General features: G+C 43.2%; 1 long non-coding RNA gene across 1 annotated transcript; it reads left to right on the top strand.

The window, feature by feature from the left end:
• The first annotated feature begins 18,749 nt into the window (after window positions 1–18,749).
• LOC140908126 (uncharacterized) lies at window positions 18,750–20,186 on the top strand. Its single transcript, XR_012157771.1, has 3 exons — window positions 18,750–18,803; window positions 19,438–19,641; window positions 19,956–20,186. It is a non-coding gene; the product is annotated as an uncharacterized lncRNA (long non-coding RNA).
• The last annotated feature ends 4,546 nt before the right edge of the window (window positions 20,187–24,732 follow it).

Below are 24,732 nucleotides of genomic sequence, written 5' to 3' on the forward strand. Positions count from 1 at the left end.
ATATGGTTTCTGCTTGGGACAGGCTCACTGTTTTAAAAGGATGCTTGCAACCTGTACAGCATTTAACTGCACAGGACACAACACAAAGACTCTCTTTGCTCCAATTACAACTATTTTAGATAGTACATGCTACAGCAATCAGAGTTGTACAAGCTATAATGCTTATTTTCAAAGCGTCTGAGCCTAAAATTAGATATTTTATTTTCAAGTTAAATAAATAGCATCCAGCATTGATAACGCTACAAATCGCTATATAGAATGTGATAATTGTCTATTGAAATGGCTTAGGGCCAGATACTGACACCTTTACAGAGGACTAAATAGTTCTTTACTGCACAAGTAGTCCTATTGATTTCAGTGTGAGTAAAGATATTGCAGTCTATCCCTTAATCATTCTACATTATGTCTTTATTATTTTTAAAGTTAGGTTTCCAAATTTATATTTAGGCACTCAAGAAAAGCAGGCTGATTTTCAGAGGTGCTGAGAACCCATTGACTTCAGCATTGTGGCTGCCTACAATCTCTGAAAACCAGGACACTTTTTAAGGGGCTTGCATACAGAATTAAATCCCTAACTTTATGCTCTGAAATTCAGTGTCGCAACGGGGGATTCAAGAATGAATGATAAATCCAGATTACTAGATCCCTAGCTCCAGATCACCAGCATTTAATATTGGCCACTCAATATATCTAATACAGATCTTTTCTCTAAATCTCTGCCTGCCTGCTGCATCACTCTACTCAACTCCTACTGAAGTTGAGGGTACTTAGCACCTTGCAGGATAGGGCCTGGACAAATTATTGTATCTGAGCTTTGCTCTGAAAAGCATTTTAACTGCTTTCATCTCAAAAACACAGCAATTGTTTCATCTTTCACAGGTACAAGATATGAATGTGATGAATGATGTATAACGGAGTTATACAATGTATGTTTCACATATCCTTTATTAACTATGGTACTGTATATAATTAATACACACACAACAACCATGTTTAAAAAACATCATAAAGGCTGCAAAGTTAAGTGCTCAAAAGTGCCAGAATTAAGGTCGCCTGTGCAACTTTAATTCAGCCCCTTTGTGCATATGAGTAAAAATAGTCTTTAATTACATGATGAAATACTATTTTTCCATGTAAAAAGAAAAGGAAAACACAATGCCATCCACAGCCTCAGAAACAGCTCTGACATCATAATCAAAAAGGCTGACAAAGGAGGTGCTGTTGCTATCATGAATAGGTCGGAATATGAACAAGAGGCTGCTCGGCAGCTCTCCAACACCACTTTCTACAAACCATTACCCTATGATCCCACTGAGTTACCAAAAGCAACTACAGCATTTGCTCAAGAAACGACCTGAAAAAGCACAAGATCAAATCCGCAAAGACACACCCCAGGAACCCCGACCTGGGATATTCTATCTACTACCCAAGATCCATAAACCTGGAAATCCTGGGCGCCCCATCATCTCAGGCATTGGCACCCTGACAGCAGGATTGTCTGGCTATGTAGACTCCCTCCTCAGGCCCTACGCTACCAGCACTCCCAGCGACCTTCGAGACACCACTGACTTCCTGAGGAAACTTCAATCCATCTGTGATCTTCCTGATAACACCTTCCTGGCCACTATGGATGTAGAAGCCCTCTATACCAATATTCCACACAAAGATGGACTACAAGCCGTCAAGAACACTATCCCCGATAATGTCACGGCTAACCTGGTGGCTGAACTTTGTGACTTTGTCCTTACCTATAACTATTTTACATTTGAGGAGAATGTATACCTTCAGATCAGCGGCACTGCTATGGGTACCCGCATGGCCCCACAGTATGCCAACATTTTTATGGCTGATTTAGAACAACGCTTCCTCAGCTCCCGTCCCCTAAAGCCCCTACTCTAGTTGCGCTATATTGATGACATCGTCATCATCTGGACCCATGGAAAAGAAGCCCTTGAGGAATTCCACCATGATTTCAACAATTTCCATCCCATCATCAACCTCAGCCTGGTCCAGTCCACACAAGAGCTCCACTTCCTGGACACTACAGTGCTAATAAACAATGGTCACATAAACACCACCCTATACCGGAAACCTACTGACCGCTATTCCTACCTACATGCCTCCAGCTTTCACCCTGACCAGACCACACGATCCATCGTCTACAGCCAAGCTCTGCAATACAACCGCATTTGCTCCAACCCCTCAGACAGAGACAAACACCTACAAGATCTCTGTCAAGCTTTCTTACAACTACAATACCCACCTGCGGAAGTGAAGAAACAGATTGATAGAGCCAGAAGAGTTCCCAGAAGTCACCTACTACAGGACAGGCCTAACAAAGAAAATAACAGAACGCCACTAGCCGTCACCTTCAGCCCCCAACTAAAACCCCTCCAACGCATTATTAAGGATCTACAACCTATCCTGAAGGATGACCCAACACTCTCACAAATCTTGGGAGACAGGCCAGTCCTTGCCTACAGACAGCCCCGCAACCTGAAGCAAATACTCACCAACAACCACATACCACACAACAGAACCACTAACCCAGGAACCTATCCTTGCAACAAAGCCCGTTGCCAATTGTGCCCACATATCTATTCAGGGGACACCATCACAGGGCCTAATAACATCAGCCACACTATCAGAGGCTCGTTCACCTGCACATCCACCAATGTGATATATGCCATCATGTGCCAGCAATGCCCCTCTGCCATTTACATTGGTCAAACTGGACAGTCTCTACATAAAAGAATAAATGGACACAAATCAGATGTCAAGAATTATAACATTCATAAACCAGTCGGAGAACACTTCAATCTCTCTGGTCACGCAATCACAGACATGAAGATCGCTATCTTACCACAAAAAAACTTCAAATCCAGACTCCAGCGAGAAACTGCTGAATTGGAATTCATTTGCAAATTGGATACTATTAATTTAGGCTTAAATAGAGACTGGGAGTGACTAAGTCATTATGCAAGGTAGCCTATTTCCCCTTGTTTTTTCCTACCCCCCCACCCCAGATGTTCCGTTAAACTTGGATTTAAACTTGGAGAGTGGTCAGTTTGGATGAGCTATTGCCAGCAGGAGAGTGAGTTTGTCTGTGTGTGTGTGGGGGGGGGGTGAGAAAGCCTGGATTTGTGCTGGAAATGGCCCACCTTGATTACCATGCACATTGTAGGGAGAGTGGTCACTTTGGATGAGCTATTACCAGCAGGAGAGTGAGTTTGTGTGTGTATGGGGATGGGGGGGGGTGAGAAAACCTGGATTTGTGCTGGAAATGGCCCACCTTGATTATCATACACGTTGTGAAGCGAGTGGTCACTTTGGATGGGCTATTACCAGCAGGAGAGTGAGTTGAGGGGGGGGGGGGCGGAGGGTGAGAAAACCTGGATTTGTGCTGGAGATGGCCCAACTTGATGATCACTTTAGATAAGCTATTACCAGCAGGACAGTGGGGTGGGAGGAGGTATTGTTTCATGGTCTCTGTGTGTATATAATGTCTTCTGTAGTTTCCACGGTATGCATCCGATGAAGTGAGCTGTAGCTCACGAAAGTTCATGCTCAAATAAATTGGTTAGTCTCTAAGGTGCCACAAGTCCTCCTTTTCTTTTTGCGAATACAGACTAACACGGCTGTTACTCTGAAACCTATTTTTCCATGTGTTGCCCAGACAGACCCACAGCCCCAGTCTCTCTGCAAAACTCCCAGTTTCCTCCCACCAGCCTCCAGTCCCAGTATTCCCCCCCAAGGCTCCTTGTGCCAGTCTTCTCCCATTATCCAGATATGGCTCTTGTCCCTTCTGCATTTGATTTGGACATGTTCCTGCCTGTATGCTGCTCCCTAATTTCATGTCTGGTGCTGAGACCAGATCCAGCATTGCCTGAAGCAGACAAGCACTGCAATGGCAGCAAAAGTGTTGCTCAACCCCACAAAGGATCATGCTCAGTGTGGATGGAATCTTAGGAGAATTTAGCTTTGGAGCTCTAGCAAGTATCTGCTGAGCATGTGCAACCTGTGATTTTTTAAAGACTTATAAATAACCCAATTTGGACAGATTTTCATGGGGACAGCACAAGGCACATCCCTGACACAAAGGCCACCCATCTGACAAATTTCAAGCCCCTAGTCCAAAGCATAAGGACACCAAAGTTTCTCAAAGCAAAGGTTGCCAAAATTTTTGTCACATGGGCTAACCAATGTATTCTTTCCCTAGACTTGTTTTTGGAAGCAGCTGAACTGTTTTGGTTAAAGTTTTCCAAAACAATTCATCCTGAAGCAAACACTTGGCATAGCCAATTTTAGCTCAAACTGCTCAAGTTTTCCAAAATTGTATGCAACTGAAATCAGGGTTTTATAATGGAAAGTGTCAGTCAATCTCAATAAAAGGTGGTGCTGCCAGCCACACCTATATAAGATAACTCTTAATACAAATAAAAAATAAAGAATCACACACAACCTCCATCTTCCCCTCACACTTGCAAAAATAAAAGTGTGTGATGCTGTGTACAAGAAAGGTGGCCATTTATCTCACTGTTGTTACCGCTGCTACAGATTTACTGTAAATCTTGTACAAAGTAGGTCATGTAAGGTATCAATAGAAAAGTTATAAATTACTAAGTATGATTATCTTGTTTATATGCATGTATCATCTTTGTATCTGAAGTTATGAATATTGGCTACATACGTATATCTTAAACATGTGTTTTATTTGTGGGTGACATCCCCCAGATAGATTTACATCAGGGCTAGACATTTATGTGTTGATGGCCCATTAAGTACACTCACAATAGGCCATTGAAGAATGTCATCCCACCCAGTAGGTCTTCCTGTGGTTGCCTCAGAAAGCAAAGAGCAAATGGTCACCCCTTGTGATTCAGCAAAACATGAAGGGGCACGTGATATGCTCATGTGACCCTGGGTTCCATCTTGGGTCAGTAACTTTCCATACACCAGGGCTCTGGGCTTTGTTTGGGACAGAAAGTTTCCATGCACGTGGCAGAGGATATAAAATATACCTGAGATCACTATTTTGCCTCTTTCCTGCTCTAATTTTCTGGACTGTGGATTTAAAACTAAAAGGAGTTTCCTGAACTATGGACTGAGGAACTTCCAATCTTTTGGAAGTTACCAGAGAGACTTTTGCAAGTCAGCAGTCTATTCCATCATTGCTACAAAGCTGGTATAAGGCTGGTATAAGGAATCAACTGTGTGTATATGATCTTTTAATCATTTATAACTCTCTTCTTTTATTAATAAATCTTTAGTTAGTTTACTAAGGATTGGCTGACAGCATGATATTTGGGTAAGATCTGAGATACATATTGACCAGGGGATAAGTGTCTGACCCTTAGGGATCAGCAAGAACCTCACATATGGTGAAATGGGTTTTCAATAATCTCTCACTATTAGACTTCTCAAAGCTTTGAGATGAAAAGTGGAATGAAGCAAGGATGTGTTCTTGACCCTACACTCTGTGGACTCTTCTTCTTGGTACTCTTGAACTGTGCGTTTAAGGACAAGAAAGATGGAGTGTATCTCCACACAAGATTAGATGGGAAACTCTTCAACCTGTCCCAACTTAAGTCAAAGACCAAAGTCTAAAAGGTGCTAATCAGGGAACTTCTATTAGCTGATGATGCTGCCCTCATAGCTCACAATGAAGATCTACTACAAGAACTCATGGACCGCCTTTCAAGTGCCTGGCAGGCATTTGCTGTCATCAGCAGCATCAAGAAAATGGTTGTATTATTTCCATTAGATCCTTCAATTACCTTAGATGCAAACCAACTAGAAGTACACCAAAAGTTCAGCTATTTAGGTTCTACAGTGACCACCAACCTCTCACTAGATGAAGAACTAACTATTCACATTGGAAAAGTTGCCACCATCTTTAGCAAACTAACTAGAACAGCATGGAGCAACTCAAAGCTTACCATCAAGACCAAAATGCTAATGTACCAAGCTTGCGTCTCATGTATGGTGGGGAAACATGGACAACTTATGCTCATCAGGGGAAAAGGTTAAACAGTTTCTGCCTATGTTTTTTATGCTGCATACTCAACACCAAATGGCAAGATAAAGTCACCAATGCAGAGATTCTTCAATGGGCAAATTTACCAAGTGTGACAGTCCTGCTCAAGCAAAGATGATGACTGTGCTGGCTGGGCCATCTGAGTAGGTTGAAAGACGGACGCATACACAAGGACATACTACACAGGGAGCTATCAGAGGGAACAACAACAACAGTATGTCCCAAGCTTTGCTATAAAGACACATGCAAGCGAGATACAAAGGAATTTGGAATTGATCCTGACCAATGGGAAATCTTGGCAAGGGATCATAACAAGTGGTGCCATTGTTTCCATCAAGGTATCAAAGCCCATGACAGAAGCTGGATGCTACAGCTTGAAGAGAAAAGAGCCTGTAAGAAGCATGCAGCTCCCAACTAAGATACAGACATTAGCAATAATTGCCAAAGATCATACAAATCTCGGATTGACCTATTCAGTCACATGAGACATTGCAAACTATTTACATCATAGACTGCAATTCCCACTGTCTCTCGCAGACGAAAGGATGTCAACAGACTAGACTTGGTTGTCTGAATGGAAACCAAGGGCTGGAATTTCTAAAGGAGGCTGTGTTTGGCTTCTTGTTAACTAGTGGGTACTGCAGAAGCTCTTTTGTTATGGGCTTGATTAATCTAATTATAGAATAAATCGCCAGTTTGGGGGGATTGGCTGCCCTGATTCTTCCATTCTCAGTGTGGTCCACCATCCCAGTCAATTTGTCACATAGTGACTGACAAGCTGGGATGTAAATCTACAGGGCTCCAGCATATCGTGTGCTAACTATCTGTGTGGACCCTGTTGAGGTGCGCTAAAAGCTCCCTACTATGATTTGACATGCTTCAGTAGGTCAAGAAAGTTGAGAAAAATATAAGACAGAGAATTAAGTATGTCTTTATCCACTAAAAAGAACACATTTAATCACTAGAGGTAGGCAGAAATTGTTCATTAGAAAGGCTTTAGAGGATTTTATATGGCTTGTTTCCCATATGTAAACATTACATTAAAGGAGCAATTCAAACTCCTTTAGCACCCTTGGATGCAGCGCATCCGGCCCCATGGACTTGTGCTCGTCCAGCTTTTTTAAATAGTCCCGAATCACAGAGGGCTGGTCACCTCCTCCCCAGGTTGTACTGCCCAGTGCAGCAGTCTGGGAGCTGACCTTGTTTATGAAGACAGAGGCAAAAAAAGCGTTGAGTATATTAGCTGTTTCCACATCCTCTGTCACTAGGTTGCCTCCCTCATTCAGGAAGGGGCCCACACTTTCCTTGACTTTCTTCTTGTTGCTAACATACCTGAAGAAACCCTTCTTGTTACTCTTAACATCTCTTGCTAGCTGCAATTCCAAGTGTGATTTGGCCTTCCTGATTTCACTTCTACATGCCTGAGCAATATTTTTATACTCTTCCCTGGTCATTTGTCCAATCTTCCACTTCTTGTAAGCTTCTTTTTTGTGTTTAAGAAAGGATTTCACTGTTAAGCCAAGCTGGTCGCCTGCCATATTTACTATTCTTTCTACACATCAGGATGGTTTGTTCCTGTAACCACAATAAGGATTCTTTAAAATACAGCCAGATCTCCTGGTCTCCTTTCCCCCTCATGTTATTCTCCTAGGGGACCCTGCCCATCAGTTTCCTGAGGGAGTCAAAGTCTGCTTTTCTGAAGTCCAGGGACCATATTCTGCTGCTCTCCTTTCTTCCTTGTGTCAGGATCCTGAACTGGACCATCTCATGGTCACTGCCTCCCAGGTTCCCATCCACTTTTGCTTCCCCTACTAATTCTTCCTGGTTTGTGAGCAGCAGGTCAAGAAGAGCTCTGCCCCTAGTTGGTTCTTCCAGCACTTGCACCAGGACATTGTCCCCTACACTTTCCAAAAAACTTCCTGGACATTCTGCACTGCTGTATTTCTCTCCCAGCAGATATCAGGGTGATTGAAGTCTCCCATAAGAACCAGGGCCTGCGATCTAGTAACTTCCGTTAGTTGCCAGAAGAAAGCCTCGTCCACCTCATCCCCCGATCCGGTGGTCTACAGCAGACTCCCACCACGACATCACCCTTGTTGCTGACGCTTCTAAACTTAATCGAGAGACTCTCAGGTTTTTCTACAGTTTCATACTTGAGCTCTGAGCAGTCATACTGCTCTCTTACATACAATGCAACTCCCCCACCTTTTCTACCCTGCCTGTCCTTCCTGGACAGCCTATGTCCAACCATGACAGCACTCCAGTCATGTGAGTCATACCACCAAGTCTCAGTTATTCCAATCACATCATAATTCCTTGACTGTGCCAAGACTTCCAGTTCTCCCTGCTTGTTTCCAAGGCTTCTTGCGCTTAAGATAGGCACTTAAGAGAACTTGCTGATCATCCCACTTTCTCAGTATGAGGCAGGAGCCCTCCCCTCTTGCGCTTGCCTGTTCGTGTTTCCTCCCGGTAACCCACTTCCTCACTTATCTCAGGGCTTTGGTCTCCTTTCCCCGGTGAACCTAGTTTAAAGCCCTCCTCACTAGGTTAGCCAGCCTGCTTGTGAAGATGTTCTTTCCTCTCTTCGTTAGGTGGAGTCCGTCTCTGCCTAGCACTCCTCCTTCTTGGAACACCATCCCAATGTCAAAGAATCCAAAGCCTTCTATCCGACAGCATCTGCGTAGCCATTCGTTGACTTCCATGATTCGACGGTCTCTACCCAGGCCTTTTCCTTCCACAGGGAGGATGGATGAGAACAGCACTTGTGCCTCAAACTCCTTTATCCTTCTTCCCAGAGCCACGTAGTCTGCCATGATTTGCTCAAGGTCAATCTTGGCAGAATCATTGGTGCCCACGTGGAGAAGTAGGAAGGGGTAGCGATCCGAGGGCTTGATGAGTCTCGGCAGTCTCTCCATCACATTGTGACTCCTAGTTCCTGGCAAGCAGCAGACTTCTCAATTTTCCCAGTCTGGGTGGCAGATAGATGACTCAGTCCCCCTCCTGAGGAGGGAGTCCCCTACCACCACCACCTGCCTCCTTCTCTGGGAGTGGTGGTCGCGGAACTCCCTTCCATAAGAAAGTGCATCTCATGCCTTCCAATCAGCGGAGTCTCCTTCTGTTCCCTTCCCTCAGATGTATCATCTAGTCCACTCTCTGCATTAGTACCTGTGGAGAGAACATGAAAACGGTTGCTTACCTGTATCTGCATTGCTGGTACATGAACGCTCCCCTTTCTTCTTCTGGAGGTCACATGCTGCCAAATTTCTTCACTGTCCTTCTGTCCGCGCTGTGCAGCCTGCTCTGAATCTTCAGAATGTTGTGCCCATAGAAGCATATCCTGACATCTGTCTAGGAAATCTTCAGTTTCTCTTATGTAATGCAGGGTTGATACTTTTTTCTCCAGACCTTGAACCTTCTCTTCCAATATGGAGACCAGCTTGCACTTTGTACAGACAAAGTAGCTTCCGTTCTGTGGAAGAAAGACAAACATGGCACATCCTGTGCAGGTAACAACAGCTGAACACTCCACCCATATTTACCTTCCTTCTCCAAGCTTCCTCAGGTGTTGTAGTAACTACTCAGAGAAGCCTACAAGATGAAAGCCTCAGTGGGTTCTTCCCAGGCGAACTCTCTCTGTTAGCCTCTCCGCTATCTGCCGTTCAGCTGGTTCGCAGCTGACTGGCTTTTTATAACAGTAAGGCCCACTCAAGGCTCACCTGGAACAAAGCACTCCCAATTCACACTTTTCAAACAATCAAGCACACGGTCAAACTGACAAACTGTCCCCGCAACAGACACTCAGATACTCACCAACACAGCCCCCTAATGCAGCACTTAGCTTACCTCCTCTCGGACAGATTGATGTAGCTTAAAATTCCATCTTTTCAACAGGAAGAGAGTGTCATATTTGATATGAACTCACTGCTATTCAATGGAATTCACCCCTGCAGGGGAGGAAATTTACTCCAGGATAGGTGGGATTTTAAGGCTCATGTCTGAGCCATGTGGGCTTCCCTCTGTGGTAGTAAGTTAGGTAGTTCCAACACTTTCCTTGGGAAAGAGACCCTTCCTGCAGCCTTTGGGAAGGCAGGAATTCACTCAGAAATCACACCAACACCTGTATCAGAAATAGTCACCTTGATGAGCAAACACACAGTCCCTGTGCTCCCCAGCATCAGCCTCTCCATGAACAATCAGGGGCTCCTTCCCTTTGGGCTCTGGCTGATCCTCATGTCCATTGCATGCTTCAAGGTGCCACACCCTCAGACTGCTCCCTAGGCCTGTTCGGTAGTGTGAAGTTCAGTCTCAGCCTGCTATATCCCAGCAACACAAGTGCATTCTCAGCAGCCCTCTTGGCTCCTTCCTCAGTCACAGGATAGCTTGCAGCAGGAAGCCAGGGTGGGATTTCCTGCCAGCTCACTAGCCAGCCAGCGCTCTGTGAAGGTGGAAAGACCAGTTTCACCTGTTTGCTCATCCCCCTGACAGTCAGAGCAGGGCCAGTTTTACTAACACTGTTGCTGATCTGTGTCATGGGGCTCCATACCTGTGTGTTGCTACTCCCAGAACGGTGTCTGGAAAGGAAGCTTCTCTTAGTTCATGCCTCCCTGATAGTAAGGAGTGATGTGAGATTGAACTGGAGTGAATAATGCAGATGCTCCAGACCAATGCCTCCCTCTGCCTGGGAATCTGCAAAGCCCTTCTGTAACAGTGTTGGTCCTCTACGGACCAGGCTGGGATATTTCAGGAACAAGACACGGCACAGTTAGGGCCATTCTCCCAAGAATGCATATTGCTGGCCAGGAAACTTTCTTTTCTTATGGATCTCCTAAGATTCACAGAGGCCCTGTGTCTTCACACTGGCTTATTCCCCCCACACCTTACCCCTTCTTCCATGGCTGCACAGATCTATAGCTAACATAAGAACTAACCTCTTTACTGGCTCCCATCCCTTGTAATGTGCAAAGATGCACCATGCAAGGGGAATATAACAGAAGATGATGTTGGCTGGGTCAGCAATATGTAGCTTACGGATGATGTTGTGAACAGCCATGCTACAGCATGCCTTTTACCCTCCTACCTGACTTGCCCCCTGTGTTGCTGTGGAGCTTCAGTTCCTGTGGCGGGGCTTCTGAGGAGCTGGAAGACAGTGCAGCTGATTAGCATTTCACCCTTTCCCTGTATTTTGGCTCAGATGCTGTGGAGCTGGGATTTCTGTGGTCCCAGAGTGGGTGGTGAAGATGCTAAAAATAGTGAATTATTTGTCCAGTGGGAAAGAAAATCAGTTTACAAGCATAACAATTAATTATACATTATTATCTAGGATTATGTACTGCTAGGAATGACAAGTTAAGGGTTTTTCAGGATATGCTGGACTTAAAATCAATAAAATAATTACTTGATTCAGAATTATGTACCAGGCTAATTAATTATCTTCAATATATTTTATCCATATTGCATAATAAGCTAATGATATAATTAGGAATAAATTAATCACTCCTGCTTTTTTTTCTCTTTTATATAGAACAAAAATATCTTTTGTAGAATGTTTATTTTAATGCCAGTCACAACCCTGATTGAAAGAATTAGTTAAACAAACCTTTGTAAACATAGCTAAACTAACTAAGAACAATAATCATTATGCCCTGAGCATCATACCTGCTATCTTTTGAGGTCCAAAATTCCAGTGCAAAGTCACCCATCTCATCCACTAGGCAAAGCAAGACCTGGTACAGGTACCCGGGCAGCTTTTGGAGATTAGAATAGAGGGCTTGATCCTTTACCATTAATGTCAATGCAAGTTTTTGTACTGACTTGAATGGAAGCAGGGTTGCAACCAGAATGCTTTATATTGCTAGCCATTTTCAGTCACATTTGAGCAGATAGGCATGTATAAAGAGGATTATGATGGTGTGATAAATTGGCAAAGGTAGCTTCAAAATGCTGATCCTTAATTCTGAATGTGACAAATTGTAAAAATTCAAGTTACTAGTCATTCTTTTTTTTTTTAGTTGTAACAATTTTTTCCAGCAAACAAAAGTGGCTTTTTGACCGAAATGAAAATATTTGAGCAATATTTTCAATTTGGTCTGAATTTTGGACCAAAAATAAATAAATTGAGAATTGAAAAGTATGAAGGGTCATTTTTCTAATCCCTTGTTCACTGAGAAGGACTTCAGTGTTCCAGCCTCTAACATTAAGAAACATATTTGTCATTTTAATATCACATGCTTTTGGTTAGTATTACAATTAATGAAACTATTATCCTTTACATCTAGAGAGATGCCCTAGTACACCTCTCATCCATCCCTGTCTTATCCTCCTTGGTGCCTGGTAGGAATCATCTCATGTCCAACTTACTAGTTGGTGCACTGAACAGATGGTTGGTCACTGTGATATCACTGGAGAAGGTAGTAGCTTCCACCCACACAGCACCAGCCATGCAGCTCTGTTGGGCACTCTCTGAAAGTCAGTGTATTCTTTGTGAAATTCTTAGCAGTAAGGCAATGGGAAAGAAACAGTAAAGTCTCAAAGTTGAAGATAGAGGTGAAGGGTGTATCATAATACTTAGCAAATACTCCTGCAAAGGACAGACAAATATATACAGTAATGGGGCAGATGGAAATACATTTAGTCAGGGTTGGATTTAGGGGCAGGAGACCCATGCGACTACCTGGGATGCTGGGCTTGTGAGGGCGCCGGGCTTGGGGTGCTGTTTTTGTTTTTAGAAACAAAAAGGAAAATAGAATGTTTGAAATAACATGTTTCAAGTATTCCGTATGTGGATTCATGTTTCACTAACCTCCTGGAATGTTCTGGACAACTCTACTGGAAAAGGCCAAACAGAACGGTTTATGAATGTTTTGAATGAGAATAAAATAAAGCTTCAGGCGGGTCACCGCCAAGGCTATGACAAGGGTATGAACATGAAGATGCCATCACTGCTGTCAAAGAAATGGTGGAATGATTTAATTGGGGATGGGTCCTTTTTTGAGCAGGGGGTTGGACTAGATGACCTCCTGAGGTCCCTTCCAACCCTGATATTCTATGATTCTATGATTCTATGAAAAGTTAGGAGTTGAGCCTGTCATCAAGGAAGCTCATATTCACTGGAAGAAGAGACAGTTTGGTTACGAGGGCAGAGATGAGGTGATGGGAAGCTCAGGAGAAAAATCCAAGATGGAGCTTTTTTGCTCACTCATTGACACTGCTCGAGTATCCACAAAAGGTTTGGATAAATGAAGCACCACAAAATGACCTGTTTTTTTTTGGTATAACCTTAGTAAGCTGCCAGCGGACAGGAAAACACTCTTGAACAAGTGCATGGACCTTCACCAGATGCTGACACATGTCAAGGGGAATGTTCGGATGGCAATGAAAAGACCTCTATGTCGAACTGGACAACATCCATCACATTTTGCCACATGGGCAGCACTCTCCACTCCAAATTCTCCAATTCATTGATGATGCAGAACTGAAGGACGCTTTTCCTAATGTATGGATAGCTTTAAGGATTCTGCTCACTGTGCCAGTCACAGTCACAAGCCCCCCCCCCCCCCCCCCCGCTCCAGATTTGAAAGTATCTTTTCTCCTCATTGGTCATTTTGGTCAGGTGCCAGTGAAGTTATCTTAGCTTCTTAACCCTTTACAGGTGAAAGGGTTTTGCCTCTGGCCAGGAGGGATTTTATAGCACTGTATACAGACAGGTGGTTACTCTTCCCTTTATTTTTATGACATGCACCCAAATCACAGATAGGGTGAAAACACTGGCTGTGATTTCTTCCTGGAGCTCTAGGAGAAAACAGAGTTAATAAGACACGTGCGCCCCTAAATATACTACCAACTGTATAAAGACTAACAATATTTTCCACATCTCAAGGATGATTTTAACCAGTTGATTCTGGGAAACTTTCATGGGAGAGTGCATCAACCGCTTTGTTAGAAGCTCCTGAGATATGTTGGATGTCGAAATCAAAATCTTGGAGAGCTAAACTCCACCAAATAAGTTTTTTTGTTATTTCCCGTGGTGGTATGAAGCCACTGTAGTGCAGCATAGTCGGTTTGCAGGTGGAAACGCTGTCCCCAAACGTATGGGCGTAGCTTTTCCAGAGCGTAGACAATGGCGTAACATTCCTTTTCACTGATTGACCAGTGGCTTTCCCTCTCAGACAGCTTCTTGCTGAGAAACACGACAGGATGGAACTCTTGATTCTGTCCTTCCTGCATTAAGACTGCTCCCACACCATGCTCGGACGCATCTGTGGTTACTAGGAACGGTTTGTCAAAGTCTGGGGCCCTTAGCACAGGGTCAGACATGAGCGTCACTTTAAGCTGGTTAAAGGCCTTCTGACACTCTTCAGTCCACTGAACTGCATTTGGCTGTTCCTTTTTGGTTAGGTCTGACAGTGGGGCAGCAATTTGGCTGTATTGCGGTACAAATCGCCTGTAATATCTGGCCAAACCTAAGAAGGATTGGACCTGTTTCTTTGACTTTGGGACAGGCCACTTTTGGATAGTATCCACTTTGGCCTGTAGGGTGTTGATAGTTCCTTGACCCACCTGGTGTCCAAGGTAAGTCACTCTGTTAAGGCCTATTTGACACTTCTTAGCCTTAACAGTTAGTCCTGCCTCCCTTAGGCACTCGAAGAGTTTTTGTAGATGTTCCAGGTGTTCTGCCCAGGAATCCGAAAATATGGCCACATCATAAAGGTAGGCGACTGCATATTCTCCTAATCCCACTAGGAGACCATCTACAAGTCTTTGGAAGCTGACGGGTGCATTCCCCTGCCTGAAAGGGAGCACATTAAATTCATACAGCCCGACGTGTGGTGAAGGCTGACCTTTCCTTGGTGGATTCATCTAGCGGTACCTGCCAGTACCCCTTGGTTAATTCCAAGGTAGAGATGAACTGGGCCCGTCCCAGTTTCTCCAATCGTTCATCTGTGCATGCCATTGGATAGTTGTCTGGGCGAGTTACAGCATTTAGCTTACGGTAGTCCACGCTAAAACATATCTCCCCATCTGGTTTGGGAACTAGAACCACTGGAGATGCCCATGCATTGCCAGAGGGGCGGATTACACCCATCTGTAGCATATCCTGGATCTCCAGGTCTATAGCAGTTTTAGCTAGAGGAGACACCCGGTAAGGTTGGGCTCTAATTGGGTGAGCATTACCTGTGTCAATGGAGTGGTATGCCTGTTCAGTCAGTCCTGGGGTGGCTGAGAACATTGGCGTGTAGCTAGTGCACAGCTCCTTGATCTGCTGTTGATGCATATGCCCAAGGGTCATGGAGAGGTTCACCTCTTCCACGCCACCATCACTTTTCCCTTCACCGTAGACACCTTCAGGCCACTCAGCATCATCTCTTCCCCGGGCTGTAAACTGACAAACTTTTAATTCTCTGGAATAAAAGGACTTTAGATAATTAATACGGTACATCTTAGGCTTTCGGTTGGAGGTGGGGAATGCTATGAGATAATTAACAGCTCCCAGGTGGTCTTGGACAGTGAATGGCCCTTCCCACGATGCTTCCATTTTATGGGCCTGGAGCGCCTTTAAGACCATGACCTGGTCCCCTACTTTGAAGGAACGCTCTCTGGCATGTTTATCATATCAGGCTTTTTGCTCTTTTTGAGCATCCTTTAGGTTTTCTTTAGGAAGGGCTAAAGAGGTTCGGAGGGTGTTTTCTAGGTTGGTTACAAAGTCCAGAATGTTAGTTCCTGAAGAAGGTGTAAACCCCTCCCATTGCTGCTTCACCAACTGTAATGGCCTCTTAACCTTGTGGCCACATACAAGTTCAAATGATGAAAACCCTAAACTGGGATCTGGTACAACTCTGTAGGCAAAGAGCAACTGCTGCAACACTAGGTCCCAATCATTGGAGTGCTCATTTTCAAATTTACGTGTCATGGCCCCCAAAGTTCCATTAAACTTCTCCACCAGGCCATTTGTTTGATGATGGTAAGGGGTGGCAACCAAGTGATTCACCCCTTGAGCTTCCCAAAGGCTTTCCATAGTTTCTGCCAGGAAATTAGTTCCTGCATCTGTGAGGATGTCGGAGGGCCAACCTACCCTGGCAAAATTGTCTGTTAGTGCCTGACACACACTTTTAGCCTTGGTGTTGCTTAGAGCTACTGCTTCCGGCCATCGGGTGGCAAAATCCATGAAAGTCAGTATGTACTGCTTTCCTCTGGGTGTCTTTTTTGGAAAAGGAACCAAAATATCCACAGCTACTCACTGAAATGAAACCTCAATGATGGGGAGTGACTGTAGAGGGGCTTTGAACCTGGTCTTGGGGTTTTCCCACTCTTTGGCATACCTCACAAGACCAGACATAGGTAGAAACGTCCTTGCCCATTCCTTCCCAGTGGAATGACTTTCCCAAATGGTCTTTGGTTCTGTTCACCCCAGCATGGCCACTAGGATGATCATGGGCTAAGCTCAAGAGCTTTACCCGGTACTTAGTTGGAACTATCAACTGTCTCTGAGGATGCCAGTCTTCCTGGTGTCCACCAGAAAGAGTTTCCCTGAATAGAAGTCCTTTTTCTACAACAAACCTGGATCAATTAGAAGAGCTGAGAGGCAGTGTATTGCTCCATGCCACCGTTTCATCTGGCTTTCATCTGCTCCCTGTTTGGTCTGGAACTGTTCCCTTGGTGCTGGAGACATCAGTTCCTCATTGGACTGTGGACCTAGGCTTGGTCCCTCTTGAAGCAATGCAGGTTATGGGGCTGTTTCCGTTGACTGTGAACTGCTCTCTGATGGTGCACTATGTTGGGGTTCAGGCTCTGGCTGAGCCTCTTGTGTAGGGTTATCTGCTGCTGCCAGTGCAGGTTCAGTGGGGCCCTCTGGTGTTGGGTTTGCAAGCACTGGATTCAGTGCTGGCACTGGTTCTGGTGCTGCTTGTTCCACCAGTTCCGGTTCTTGGACTGGCTCTGTCTGGGTCTCTGTGACTGGATCCACTACTGCTATTGCTGACGTTGGCATGGGGGCCGGTTCCATCACCTCTGACCTGGTAGAAGTTTCCGGAATAGAGCTAGGTGTGACAGCTTGCTTAGCCTGGCTGCGGGTGACCATTCCCACCCTCTTGGCCTGCTTCACATGATTGGCCAAGTCTTCCCCTAACAGTATGGGGATGGGATAATCATCATAGACTGCAAAAGTCCACATTCCTGACCAGCCCTTGTACTGGACAGGCAACTTGGCTGTAGGCAAGTCAAAAGAGTTTGACTTGAAGGGTTGAATCATCATTTGGGCCTCTGGGTTGATTAAGCTGGGGTCCACTAAGGATTGATGGATAGCCGACACTTGTGCTCCGGTGTCCCTCCACACAGTGACCTTCTTTCTTCCCACACTCACAGTTTCCCTCTGCTCTGAGGTTTATCTGGGAGGCATCTGGGCCTGAGGACCTCTGGTGTGATTCCGGTGCAATGAACTGTAATCTGTTGGAGTTCTTGGGGCAGTTGGCCTTTACATGCTCTGGCTCGTTACATTTAAAACATCCTCCAGCTGACGTGTCACTGGGGCGAGGTGGGTTGCTGGAGAACGGTGTGGTGGGATGATAAGGTGTCTGGAGTGTTCCTTGAGGTGTCGTTGGGGCCTTGGGCTGCCCCCAGTAGTAGGGTGTGGTCTGAGGTTGTTCCTTCTGGTATCCGCTCCTACTGCGACCAGGGTTGTTCCTCTCTCCTCCCTCCACCCATTTTATTCCAGTTTGCCCCACCTCTCTGGCGGTCTGGATCTGCTCATATTGATCAGCATAAGAAGCAAGACTTCCTGCTGAGTCCATTTTCTTATCCCATAAACACTGTTTTATATCATCCTTGGACATATTTAGGAATTGCTCCTGTATCATCAAATCCCGCATTCCTCCAAAACTAGACTGTGGTCTCTTTCCCTGTTCTTTGTTTAACACACTTGGTGGTGGCAACATATGGTTCAATGACAAGGCAAAGTTTGTACCTTGGGGAAGTTTTTAACCTAAGCTGGTAAGAATAAGCTTCGGGGTCTTTCATGCAGGTCCCCACATCTGTTCCCTAGAGTTCAGGGTGGGGAAGGAAACTTGACACCTACTGTAACACTATTTAATACTGGTCCACCCTGTGTTGGATCACAGTTCAATATCTTGATCTTACAACATTTAATTTATTCTTAAATTTGAAAAGTTTTTATAAGCTTAGAGGAAACAGTTATTTTATTTGTGTATATATGGCATGACTAAATACAGATTTACAGATCCTAGTGCGTAAATCATGTATCAAAGTCATGAAATGGGCTACAAATGCAATAAAAAATAAGGTTTAAAAGTTGAACAAATGGAGATGTAGGGGCATTGAAGACGCTCCTCACCCGGAGTGCCATTTGGCTGGCCCTGCATTCACTGATTAGGGTGTTAGTGCACATTTAAGGCCAAGGAACAGATTTTTTCAGAGAGGTGAATTTCCATGGCTAGGCAAATACATTATTTCTGGAAGACTAGCTTGGGAGTCAGGTAAACAATGCTTTCTACTTCATATATACATATATAGGGCTTTTTGCCAATGGCTCTCAAAGTAGTTTGCAAAAGTAATTGATTGAGCACCATAACCCTCTGTGAGATAGGCAATTATAACACTCATTTACAGCATAAACAAGAATTCAGCTTAACTGAATATCCCAAGGTTAATCAATATCAGAAACACAACTCAAGACTCTTGACTCTCAGTTCACGTCTGTATCCTCCAAACTACACTCTCTTCCACACTCATTTAAACTGGGCAGACCACAAATATGGTAAGTAGATTTATACCTGACTTACCCACTAACCACTCTCGTCATCTACTAGCTAGAATTATCTGCTCCAAATGAATTCTCAGCTGAAACCATTTACCCATGACAGCATAAATGTTCAACAGAGGCCTCTGCCAAGTCCAAAGGGAGCTCCCTGCTGACTATAAATCAACAGGGCATACAGAGAAATAAAAAAATATTTTAATGATGATTCCTTTCGAAACAACCATTCAAGTTGCATGAGAACTCGTGGCTCAAATAGTGTTGCATGGTCTTATGAATAATAATGAAATAAAATCCTAAGTAGAGGTATTCGATTTTAATTGAGCTATCCTTTAAAGAACTTTTTTACACCGTGTCAAGGTCATTCTCACAGATGAGACGTTTATTATACAAGAGGAGCAGTGATAAGAGGCACTGGAGACATATTGAGGACAAGTGGCATGCTACATGAAAGAAGAGAGAAAATATACTAAAAGCAATTCTTGAAGTATACACAGAAGACATTCTCATTGATAATTAGTTTAAATTATTAAAGCACATAAGAGGTTATTAACTAGAGGGTGCATGAATTACTTCTTTTTGCTGAATATGACTTTTCAAACTCTCCAAACCTTACTCTTTTTTTTTAAAACAGGGTTTAAATATAACTCAATTAAAAATGTCTTTGAAAATTACCCACAAGATGGATGAATGAATAGTTAACTGATGCCGGATGAATTTGTAATCAGATTACCTGCCCAAAGTATCTTAAGACCTGTAACAGTGAGCGTTAACAATGCCAAGTACCCCGCCTGTGCTGACCCGGGAATATTGGGGGAAGAATCCATGGAGAAAAAAGGTAACCTTATGGAACAAGTGCTCAGAGAACTCTTTGACCTTCATTCAGTGAAGCATTTAAGCATGAGCTTAACTTTAAGTAGGCGAGTAATACCCTGTTTATTTAGCAGGGCACTTAAACAACTGAAAATTATTGAAGTCAATGAGCATGTGCTTAAGTATTTGTTGAATCAGGCTGCCCTTGATTTTGTTACACATATTAATGGTATGTATGTGTGTGTGTAAAACCTATATGCACTGGCTAACGTTAATATGTTGTTGGGATACACTCTTTCCCAAATAACATACCCTTTAGTGTGTTTATTTTTGTTTCAGATAATTCAAAATCCAGATTTGTTCCCATGACTTGTAATTTTCCTGAATGTGATTCAAGACACTTGGAGAGGGCTGGCGGGCAGGAATAGCTGAACACTTATACTCTGATCAAGGTAGCTGGCAGATCCGATAATACTACAAGCATCTTACCTACCACTTTACTTCGGTCTGTTGCTTTCACTATAGGTCACATATGTATGTTGTGAATAAACAGAAGAGAATTGATTAAATAAGTCCCTTAAATAAAAACACTGGAATAACCTTAATATCATGTTCTTTGCGCGATATAAGAACTAATTATTATTATCATTGGATGACATAATTTCAATTTATTGCAGTAATGTGTCTCATTAGCTACCTAAGCTAGTCCAATGAGTCCAGTTTGGCCAAGTTAGCTTGTAACTACAGATTTGGATTTGATTTTTCCATTTGCTCTGGATAAACTGGATACAAAGACCTTTCCTTTCTAACATATTCTATAACAAATTCAATTTCTAGTGCTGTGTGGCAGAGCACCAAACATGCATAGCATACATTTGGCAATCCTTTTCCTTTGGGTGAACTGGAAATAAATACAATAGTATTATTTTGGGGAGAAAGAAGCTACAGTTTTTTCCAACTATAGAGAAGCCCATTGTGACTGTTAAAATTCTTTTGGAAAAGCAGCTAAAATGGAGGGGAATACTTCACTGTACTCTAATGCACTGTTCACTGAGAACAGGTGACTTGTACTTGATCACTGGCTTAGATTGCTATTCCCAGTATGGTTATGAAATGAAAAGCACTGGAAAGCTGTAGATAATTTTGGTTCAATTATATAGCAGAAATTTTAATTTCTGAAGCTAAATTGAAAATAAAAGCTAAAGGTAGAGTTGGCTTTATTTCTTCTATTGAAAAATTGTACCCAAAAAAATCAATCTGTCCAAAATGCTGGAAAAGAAATTAGACCTTTTAACTATTAGAATTGAATGTGTCAAAGTACATGAGAATGTGAATACGCATTGGGTAATGCTAACAGCAGTCATATATAGTTTGTTAAATGGAGTGATGGTTCCACTTATTAGCAATGTAAGATAGTGACTGGTTCTGAAGAACTTGGCAAAGCCACTAGCATTTAGTTTTTAAACAGTGAAGAGCCTCCCCCAATGAATGGTATTTTATTTTATATTGGAGTGGACCTAGAGACCTCAATCTGGGATTGGGGCCCTATTGTGTTAGATTAGGGGTGCCCAACCTATGGCCTGCAGGGTGTACATGGCCCTCCAGAGTATTCATAAGGCCCGTGGCCTGTTTCAACACAATATATTAACAGCCTAGTCATCATGTTTATATCATTTAGTTTAGCTATGTGTTCTTTACTGTGTTGTCTATAATTCGGATACACGTTTTATGCACTGATTTCTTTATTTGTTTTTAAATAGACAATACTGTATACAGAAACAATCTATCTAAATACCATACAAAACAGAATCTGTTTGGTCCTCAGAAGGTTGTGCTTAGATTTATGTGCCTTTTCTGTGTAATGAGGTTGGGCACCACTGGGCTAGATGAGATAAGCGTATATTGATGAGACAGTCCCTACCCTGCAGAGTTACATCTAAGGTACCTCTCCTGCATTGCCATCTGTGTAGCCAGACTGCTGCACCAGTGTGTCAAAAGGCAGCATTAGTATCAGTTAAAAGACAACAGATATAAAAAACAGATCGGAGGAGCATGAACGTTTACGTGGTGCAAATTAGCCTTAGTGGATCAGAGAATCTGGCTTCCCTGGATTTGGTTTCTCAAAACCAAAACTTCACTTGAAAGCTTTTGCAAAACTTGATACACAAGTGACCTCAATTTTACCCATCCCATATAAGGGGAAATTCTGACTCCAATCCCTACAGCTGCACTAAATTGTGATGCTTTAAATCTAAAGGAACCCAAGTCTGAATCATCCCTGCAATAATTTGAGCTTTTGTACAACAAAAACACTGCCTCTTTGGCACATCTCTGGGAGTTATTAAATTGCACTCAAATTGATTAAGGACAGTGGATTACTGTATGTCATGTGGTTACACGAAAGGGAAAGATGGGTTGGGGGTTGGATTAGTCTAATCAAACTACTCACACCTTGCCCTACTTGACATGCAATACCACATTAAACACTACAGAAAAGTTTCAGAGTAGCAGCCGTGTTAGTCTGTATTCGCAAAAAGAAAAGGAGGACTTGTGGCACCTTAGAGACTAACCAATTTATTTGAGCATAAGCTTTTGTGAGCTACAGCTCACTTCGTCGGCTGCATTCAGTGGAAAATACAGTGGGGAGATTTATATACACAGAGAACATGAAACAGTGGGTGTTACCATACACACTGTAAGGAGAGTGATCAGGTAAGGTGAGCTATTACCAGCAGGAGAGGGAGGGAGACGGGGGGGTGGGACCTTTTGTAGTGATAATCAATGTGGGCTATTTCCAGCAGTTGACAAGAACATCTGAGGAACAGTGGGGGGTGCAGGGGGAAATAAACATGGGGAAATAGTTTTACTTTGTGTAATGACCCATCCACTCCCAGTCTTTATTCAAGCCTAAGTTAATTGTATCCAGTTTGCAAATTAATTCCAATTCAGCAGTCTCTCGTTGGAATCTGTTTTTGACTAAAAAAGTTGCAATTCTTCAACAAAACAACTTCAAAAAAAGCTCACGAAAGCTTATACTCACATAAATTTGTTAGTCTCTAAGGTGCCACAAGTACTCCTTTTCTTTTTGCGACTACAGAGAAGAGCTGCTGTACTTACCCTCTCAATAATTTGCATAATTTTAAAGAGCTGAAAATGTCACTGCTGTTTTACCATACTCATTGGGAAATTATTAGCTATAGAAAAAACACATTTGTATGTTACTCTTCTCTCTTTATTATTCATGGGGATTAATAAAATGAACAGGAAAATCATCCTGGAGGACAAACATAAGGTGTAAAATATTAGGTTTGTATGAAAGCATGCCAGTTATCCATCCCATGGCATCTGCTGTGGGCTTATCTTAGCTGAAAAACATTTACCAAGGATGAACTCTTGACTGACCCTTGTGTATTTTAAATTGTATATTTTAAAAAGGGGAAATGGCTAAAAAATAACCCATGATTTCTTTCCTTCTATTCCCTGGTAACTGTGGTCAGAGTGAGCCAAGTTTATCCCCCACATAAGTTTTAAAACCTTTTAAAAATTGTGACTGTTTATACAAATGCTGCTAATCTCTTGTTCTTTCTCCTCCTTTGTTTTCCAAAATGAACACTTGACAAGATAACTGAGACACAGGTTCAAGTTAAAACCAAATGAAACCTCACAGTTTCTGTCCACACAGCTACCTCAACTTAGCAGGAAGTTCTCTGTTGTCTGTGAATAGTTGGTGCAAGAAGTGACTCCTATATAAAACATCTCTTTTGTCATGTGGTCATTAGGATACAGTTTCAAAGGGGTTTTTGACCCACATCCACGGCTTTCAGAGCTATCCCTTGCATTGTTCTGTAACAAAATTACCTCTGGGATAGCAGAAGATTGTATTTACAATGCTCGTTAGGGCTAGGTTGTGACTTCTGTACCCCAGTCCAGCATGCGTGCTCTGCAGAGCCAGCTCACCCCAAATTAAAACAGCCCCTCCCGAGTATTCTCCTTTGGTGTGGTTTATTCCCCTGGTTCACCAACCAACCCCACTCTTCCAGCTGATGTGTGGAGTCCTTCCCCTGGGAAGAAGAGAGGGCTGAGCTGTGTAGAGGGCAGGGACGGCAATGTTGCATGGCTGAGGCACAGACAGAGAAAAAAAATAGGGCAGGTGGAATTTCTTGCTCTCTCTTTCAACCTAATACAGCCACAGAAAGGGTCATACACAGACATTCTGGGCCTAAAAGTGTACTGTTTTCAATCCCTGCACGAAGTACCAACTGCAAATTCCCATGGAGATTAAAATGGCTTTTATCTGGAACCAAGGTTTGTTCAAATAAGAAGCTAGGGTTCACTTGAAAAATCTCAAGATTTATAAGAACATAAGAATAGCTCCACTGAGTCAGACCAAGGGTCCATCTAGCCCAGTATCCTGGTTTCCGACAGTGGCCAGTGCCAGGTGCCCGGTGCCCCAGAGGGAATGAATGGAACAGGTAATCACCAAGTGATCAATCCCCTGTCCCTCATTCCCAGCTTCTGGCAAACAGAGGCTAGGGACACCATCCCTGCCCATCCCGGCTAATAGCCATTGATGGACCTATCCTCCATGAATTTATCTAGTTCTTTTTTTAACCTTGTTATGGTCTTGGCCTTCAAAACATCCTCTGGCAAGGAGTTCCACAGGTTGGCTGTGTGTTGTGTGAAGAAATACTTCCTTTTATTTGTTTTAAACCTGCTGCCTATTATGTTTTTTATAATCAGGTAATTGTTATTCTCATACACCGAAATGGCCTACAGATTTCTGCTTAAACTTTATGTAACATCCCTTTTCCTTCTGTCGAGGACTCGAACCCCAGACGGCACAGTTCGTTGTCTGGAGAGAAACAGGCAACACCAGCAAGGTCTGAACACAAAGCTCTTTATTGAAGAGTGCACACAACAATAGAGAGCAGCCCGTCTCCAAAGAGAACCAGCAGCTTCTAAGTAAAACTAATAGGTTTTTATGGACAGTCCCGTCGCGTCATATGAAGCAGGCCACCCCCCCATGTTAGTTAAAATCCTCTTTCTCTATTATGCGTGCACTTCTACCCCCTTATTGTAGATAACTTTTAGCAAATTGTAATGCTTCACCGACTTT

Source organism: Lepidochelys kempii, chromosome 3 (genome assembly GCF_965140265.1).
Source record: "Lepidochelys kempii isolate rLepKem1 chromosome 3, rLepKem1.hap2, whole genome shotgun sequence".
NCBI lineage: Eukaryota > Metazoa > Chordata > Testudines > Cheloniidae > Lepidochelys > Lepidochelys kempii.